The sequence below is a fragment of the Symphalangus syndactylus genome, chromosome 12 (assembly GCF_028878055.3).
Source record: "Symphalangus syndactylus isolate Jambi chromosome 12, NHGRI_mSymSyn1-v2.1_pri, whole genome shotgun sequence".
NCBI lineage: Eukaryota > Metazoa > Chordata > Mammalia > Primates > Hylobatidae > Symphalangus > Symphalangus syndactylus.
The window spans coordinates 99,752,082-99,759,394 of record NC_072441.2 but is presented as its reverse complement, the minus strand read 5'-3'; the positions used below and the strand labels follow the sequence as shown (position 1 = coordinate 99,759,394).

General features: G+C 41.0%; 1 non-coding gene across 1 annotated transcript; it reads right to left on the bottom strand.

Moving 5' to 3' along the window:
* Nucleotides 1-2,339: 2,339 nt before the first annotated feature.
* Nucleotides 2,340-2,448, bottom strand: LOC134735033 (small Cajal body-specific RNA 20). The gene has a single exon (XR_010117894.1). It is a non-coding gene; the product is annotated as a small Cajal body-specific RNA 20 (non-coding RNA).
* Between the last annotated feature and the right edge of the window lie 4,865 nt (nt 2,449-7,313).

Below are 7,313 nucleotides of genomic sequence, written 5' to 3'. Positions count from 1 at the left end.
GGCTGAGGCAGGCAGATCACTTGAGATCAGGAGTTTGAAACCAGCCAAGCCAACATAGTGAAACCCCATCTCTACTTAAAATATAAAAATTAGCCAAGTGTGATAGTTCATGCCTGTAGTCCCAGGTACTTGAGAGACTGAGACAATAGAATCGCTTGAACCTGGGAGGCAGAGGTTGCAGTGAGCCAAGGTCACGCCACTGCTCTCCAGCCTGGGCGACAGAACAAGACTCCATTTCAAAACAACGACAACAACAAGATATCTGAGGACCCATCACATTACACAATTCCTCTCACACAATAGAAGATCCATGAATGATTCTTCATGATCATAAGAATTTATATTCTCATACTTTGTGTTCTACCTTGACTCTGTAATCATGTAAAGAATAAATTAGAAAGGCCAGTTTGGTTCTTAGGGAAACTATTTTTTTTTTAAATCTTGTTAGCAAAAGACTTGTTGTTTCTCTTCAATTTTTCATCGTGTGAAGAAAGTCTGAAATGTATCTGTTTAAGGTATTTTGCTGACATCATTCCATTCCTTCTAAATAACTGCTCATATACCACTGGTGACTATAGCACCTAAGGCAAGGAAATATAATGGAGCCTTTGTGATTTGTGATGTCATTTTAACTCAGTGAAGCAAAACTATGACTCTGAGACCAACTTTTCATGGATTTTAATGTTTCACATGAATGTCAGCAGAGGATGTAGAATCTCCTCTGCTTATAAAAGAGTAAAAATTGAAAACATAAAAACATTCTCAACTCTAATAAAGGGAAACTGCAATGCTGAATACTCAAACTAATGCTGAATTATTTTATACCCAATATTTTATATTCAGTATTTAATACTGAAGAAATATCCAAACTTATTAGGCTAAAAGACAGAGTCGTATGATCAAAAGCCAAGAAAAAATAGACAATAGAAAGTAACCCACAGGTAATCCGTGTATTAGATTAGCAAACAAGGACTGACTAAAATGTTCAAGAAAATAGACAAAAAGATATAAAAATTCACCAGAGAATTAGAATCTATTTTTAACGTAAATTATGGAACCAAAAAAATTTACAATAACTGAAATTAAGAGGAGCCAGGAAAATCAAGGGCATATGGCAACAGCAACCACAGAGCAGATGGGGAAATATCGTTATGCACATGGATGCTGACGCTGACTCAGCACATGCTTCAGCTGCATCTCTGGAGCCCTGTGTCAGGTTGGAACCCTGAAATCTAATGCAGACTCAAAAAACTTGTGCACCCATTTTAAAAAAGAAAGCTTTAAAAATGTAAACTCTGACGTTTATATTCAAGAGTATCCTCCTAGTACTGCGTTGCAGTTAATAGGTGCCAAAATAAAGTTCTCTGTCAAGAGCAATTCTTCAAGAAGCACATGCCTGTGGTCCCAGCTGCTCAGGAGGCTGAGACGGGAGGATGCCTTGAGCCCAGGGGTCCGAGGCTACAGTGAGCCATGATCACGCCACTGCACTCCAACCTGGGTGATGGAGTAAGATCCAGTCTCCCTGCCCCCCACCCAAAAAATGTCAAAATGATTCTAAACCCAAGTACATTTTAAAATTTTCTATCATGACATTTTAAAAAATACTTGGACAATTAGCTATTGCTGTATTTATAAAGGATTAGGGAAAAAATGATGGCACAGCAATTGCCAAAAAGCTTTCTTTAAAATTATTGCATAAGGGTGGCTGATACGGTTTGGCTCTGTGTCCCTTCCAAATCCCATGTTGAATTGTAATTCCCAGTGTTGGGGGAGGGACCTGGTGGGAGGTGACTGGATCTTGAGAGCAGATTTTCCTCTTGCTGTTCTCATGGCAGTGAGTTCTCACAGGATCCGATGGCTTAAAAGTGTGTGGCACTCCCCACTTCACTCTTTTCCTCCTGAAGACATGTTTGCTTTCCCTTTGCCCTTCTGCCATGATTGTAAGTTTCCTGAGGCCTCCAAGCCATGCTTTCTGTACAGCCTGTGGAACCATGAGCCAATTAAACCTCTTTTCTTTATAAATTACCCAGTCTCAGGTAGTTCCTTATAGCAATGTGAGAACAAACTAACATAGTGAGTATCACTGGGGCTGCAGCCAGATTTCCTACAGTTAATTTTATAATCCATATTTCAGACTTGGACCTGCCTAACATTAAAGTATACATTATAACCAATATTATGAATTCAGAGTCACAGAAAAGATGCTAGGGAGTTTTTTGGTTAAATAATTCCCTTTAAAAGCAGGGAGGGATTGGTCTTACACAAAATAACAACAAACCCAGAGCCAGAAGGAAAACTGCTTTAGTATTATTATTATTATTTCTTTTTTCTTTCTTTTCACATGTTTGCGGCAGGAAAACAAGGCAGCTCAGCTCAAGGCAGTCCTGATGATGATCCCTGAGGGCTGATCTCGGCCTCCAGCCTTGGCTGAGGAGAAAAGGGGTGGCTTATCACTAATGATCAAAAATAGATATGTGATCTACCTCAGCATAGGGAAACTTGGATAGGTGACTTGGCAAGCCATGGATGATATTTAGAAAGCTGTTGTTTGGTTAACTTTTAAAAAGAATCATTTTTCTTATTTATACTTTATGAGTAAAATACAAAGAGAAACTGTCTCCTGGAAATTGATCATGAAATTAAAATGCAACTTCAAGTGTACTGGTGAGGTAGAATACTTGCATGAAATTCCAAGAGATATTTAAAGACAATGATATTGACTGGTAAGGTTGAAAGTAACAAACATCCTCTCCTTTCATTTCATTTCTCCATTTTATTTTTGTCACAAATTTTCATTGCTCATATTCTTATTTCCCCTTCTATTGTCTTGAAATCAATGTCAACAGGCCAAACCATTGCTAACCAATCTATAATAATAAACAGCCCAGAGAAGAGAAGCAAATCTATAAAAGTGAGGAAATTAAATATTTTCTTATCTATAAGGCAACCAAAAGAGTATGCAAATATTATTTTACTAACAGCTTATGATATTCTTGGAAGACAATAAGGAGGCAGAGATTATTTCCCCTGTTTTGCTGCCTGGGAAATGAAGCCAATATTGAAAAGGTGACTTGGTAAAGGTCATTAAACAAGCAAAGTGCTTCTGAGATTCCCATCCCCTGGGAAAGCTGAAACACTCTCTTGCTTTCACTTTCCTTGTTTTATTTTTTTCTCTTGTCTTTTCCTCTCATTCAAAAGCAAACTTTAAAAAATTAGAATCAATTCAACAATATTTAGTGTGTGCTTGTTCGATACAAAGTATCATGCAGGACAAAAAACAGTCTAAGACAGTCCTTGATTTAAAGTAGTTAAAAATCACTATTCTAGCCTGGATCCTCACAGCTGCTCAGCTGTTCATTTGTTTACCATTTACCACACATATTTATCTGCTAAGATAACTGTTCCAAAACTCCTTTTTCTTAGAGCTCCCAACTTCAACACTGCTCCTTTGTCTCTTGATCTTGCTTGCCTTTTTTTTCTTTTAGATGGAGTCTTGCTCTGTCTCCCAGGCTGGAGTGCAATGGTGCAATCTTGGCTCACTGCAACCTCCGCCTCTGGGGTTCAAGCAATTCTCCTGCCTCAGCCTCCCGAGTAGCTGGGATTATAGGTGCCTGCCACCACGCCCAGTTAATTTTATATTCTTAGTAGAGATGGGGTTTTGTCATGTTGGCCAGGCTGGCCTGGAACTCTTGACCTCAGGTAATGCACCCTCCTTGGCCTCCCAAAGTGCTGGGATTACAGGCGTGAGCCACCACGCCCGGCCTTGCTTGCCTTTTTTACTGAATATTTTGAAGCTACCTTAGGAGTTTTCTTAACTTCTCTATTTTCAAAATCTCTTTTACTTCCTTCCCTCTTTCCCCCAAGAAAGGATCCTCTAATCATCTTGCTAGAACTCATCTCCTATAGTCTCAAACACTGATTGTCCCACATTTGCAGGGGTATCACCCCACCATTATTTCTTCCTCAATTTGCAAGTTTTCAATCCTACTCTCCCAGTGGCCTCTTCTTCTCCATTAGTAAATATAAGTTGGTTATTTCTGATATATTTCTGATAGTACCTGCCCCCAGTACCACTTCAAGCTGCAATGTACTGTGTCTTTTCCCTTACAATTAAATTTCTTGAAAAAGGAATCTGTAATCTGTAATTTCACTAACAAATAAACTTTTATAATATGGCTTTTGCTTCCATAATGTTACCGAAATACTTCGTGAAGAAAAATAAAAGCATGTGAGTCAATAAATCTAATGGCTTTTTCTAGTCTTTGTTCTCACCCTTCCCGGTTTCTCTGAAGTTTTTGATGCAATGACTACTCTTTCTTCATCTTCTTTTATACTGCCTTATCTTCATTGTTTTTCTCTCTACCACTCTGACCATTTCCCATTGACTTCTCTTCATCTTCCCACTGCTAAATACAGACATTCCTCTGGTTTTTGCCTTTTTCCTTACATATACTCTTTCTTAGATTCCTCTTCATAGAGATGATAACTGACGCTGAGGATTCTCTTGCTCTGAGAATTCCAACAATCTCTCCAAAGAAAGTACATGTAAAGAAAAGGGCAGTATATTCTCACTTATAAGTGGAAACTAAGCTATGGGTACGCAAAGGCATACAGAGTGGTATAATGGACATTGGAGACTCAGAAGCAGGGAGGGTGGAAGGGGAGTGAGGAATAAAAAAATCTACATATTGAGTACAATATGGTGACAGGTGCACTAAAATCTCAGATTTCACCACTATATAATTCATCCATATAACAAAAAACCACTTGTATCCCAAAAGCTATTGAAATATATATATGTTATAGTTTTTTTTTGTTTTTCTTTTTTTTTTTGAGACGGAGTCTCGCTCTGTTGCCCAGGCTGGAGTGCAGTGGCGCAATCTCAGCTCACTGCAAGCTCCACCTCCCAGGTTCACGCTATTCTCCTGCCTCAGCCTCTCCAAGTAGCTGGGACTACAGGCGCCCGCCACCACGCCCGGCTAATTTTTTTGTATTTTTAGTAGAGACGGGGTTTCACCATGGTCTCGATCTCTCGACCTCGTGATCCGCCCGCCTCGGCCTCCCAAAGTGCTGGGATTACAAGCGTGAGCCACCGCGCCCGGCCATGTTATAGTTTTATATATATGAATTACATATACATACATGTATGTATTATATAGAATTTAAAAAATAAACAGCAGACATTTAGAAATGTTTTTAATTGACATAATAATTTTACATATTTATGGGGCACAGTGTGATGTTTCGATAAATGTATACATTGTGTAAAAATCAATAAATCAAATCAGGATGTTAGCATACCCTTCACCTCATTTATCATTTCTTTCTTTCTTTTCTCTCTTTTTTTTTTTTTTTTTTTTTGAGATGGAGTCTCATTTGTTGCCCAGGCTGGAGTGCAGTGGTGCAATCTCAGCTCACTGCAACCACTGCCTCCAGGTTCAAGTGATTATCATGCCTCAGCCTCCCAAGTAGCTGGGATTACAGGCACCCACCACCACTACTAATTTTTGTAGTTTTAGTAGAGACGGGGTTTCACCATGTTGACCAGGCTGGTCTTGAACTCCTGACCTCAAGTGATCTGCCCACTTTAGCCTCCCAAAGTGCTGGGATTACAGGTGTGAGCCACCGCGCCCCGCCACATTTATCATTTTTTTGTGGTGAGAACATTCAAAATCCTCTCTTCTAGCTTTTTTGAAAAATACAATATTGTTAACCATTGTCACCCTACTGTGACTAGAACACCAAAACTTACTCCTTCTAACTGTCGCTTTGTACTTTTTGACCAATTGCTTCCTATGCCCCCATTCCCTTTCCCCTCCCCAGCCTCTGGTAACCACTATTCTATTCTCTACTTCTGTGAGATAAACTTTTTTAGATTCCATACATGATTGAAATCATGTTTGTCTTTCTGTATCTGGCTTATTCCACTTAGCATAGTGTCCCCCAGGTTCATCCATGTTGCCACAAATCCACTACTGGGTATATATCCAAATGAAATGAAATCCAAATGAAATGAAATGTAGTACTTATACACAAAGAAATCCTATTCAGCCTGTGAGGAGGAGAAGAGCTCCAGTTTCTTCAGGACCCTCCTGAGGGGGCACCATGGCAGCTTCAGGAGGACCTGGGGCACCATCCTGGGGAAGAAACAGCTCCTGTCTGTGGGTGCAGCTGCTGAGGAGGAAACTTTGGTGTGGATTCTCTGGGGCATTTTTCCTACCTCTTCCACACATGTTGCTGTAATGACATGATTTCATGAATTTTTAAGGCTGAAGAGCATTCCATTGTGTATATATACTGCATTTTCTTTATCCCTTCTTCTCTTCGTGGACAGAATCTTGCCTCAAGAATATGAGAATGTTTGGAGTCCCAATAAGTAAGCAACAATGAAGAAGGGGCCTCAGGTGGGGAAGGGCCCCAGGTGGGGAAGAACAATGAATAACTGTTCTGAGAGATGACCTCTATGTGCAGCCTCCTCTAGCACAACCCTATAAAACTTTCCTCCAGCCCCTCCTTTTTTGCAGACAGCCCCTTCTCTGCTGTGCTGCCCACTGCAATCTTGTGACGTATTTTCATATTTTCTCTAATAAATCTGCCCTTCTTTACCTACAACCATCTTGGTAAATTCCTTTACTACCTGCGACACCAGCCTAGCCCCAGATAGTCACACCTGTGATGTTTTGGTGGCCTGTACAGGGACTGTTTGAGGACCTCTCCCCCTACTCACCCCCTTTCCTGTCCTCCAACTCCGACCTCTTGGTGACAGCATCCAAGCACAGAGACAGCTGAAGGTCCCCAGCCGGGGCCACTCCTTGGCAGACCAGAAGGTCCCTGTTAAAAGATGTCTGATCACCACTGCCTGATCAGGTGAGAGTTCAGAGTTTGCTTTCCTTTCCTGCCTTCTAGCAGACAAACTCTAGCATCCCTCTGGCAATTGATCGCAACTGACCAGGCCCACAGCTTGGTGTAGCCTGAAGACCAGAGGGTGAACAACTTTGGCTGCCTTGCCCAGAAGGGAGGAAGACCCTCTCCTATCCTTTCTGGTTAAAAGTCCCCAATCCCTTTGTGTGACACAATTGGCACACATGTTTTGGGGAGCTCAGACTCCCTCTTTCTCACTCTAAATTCTAAATTCTCCCATGAAGACAGCCAGACATCCTGCTCTGGATATTCCCAAATCAGGTGATCTCAAGTGGCCTCACAGCAGTGAGTGTCCCCATTCCTGTCCCTTCTCCAGGGCTGGCAGCAGGCTGTCTTTCTCTCTTTACCCTTTTTCCTCATGCCTGGGCTGATGACCCAGCATAAGGTGTCAG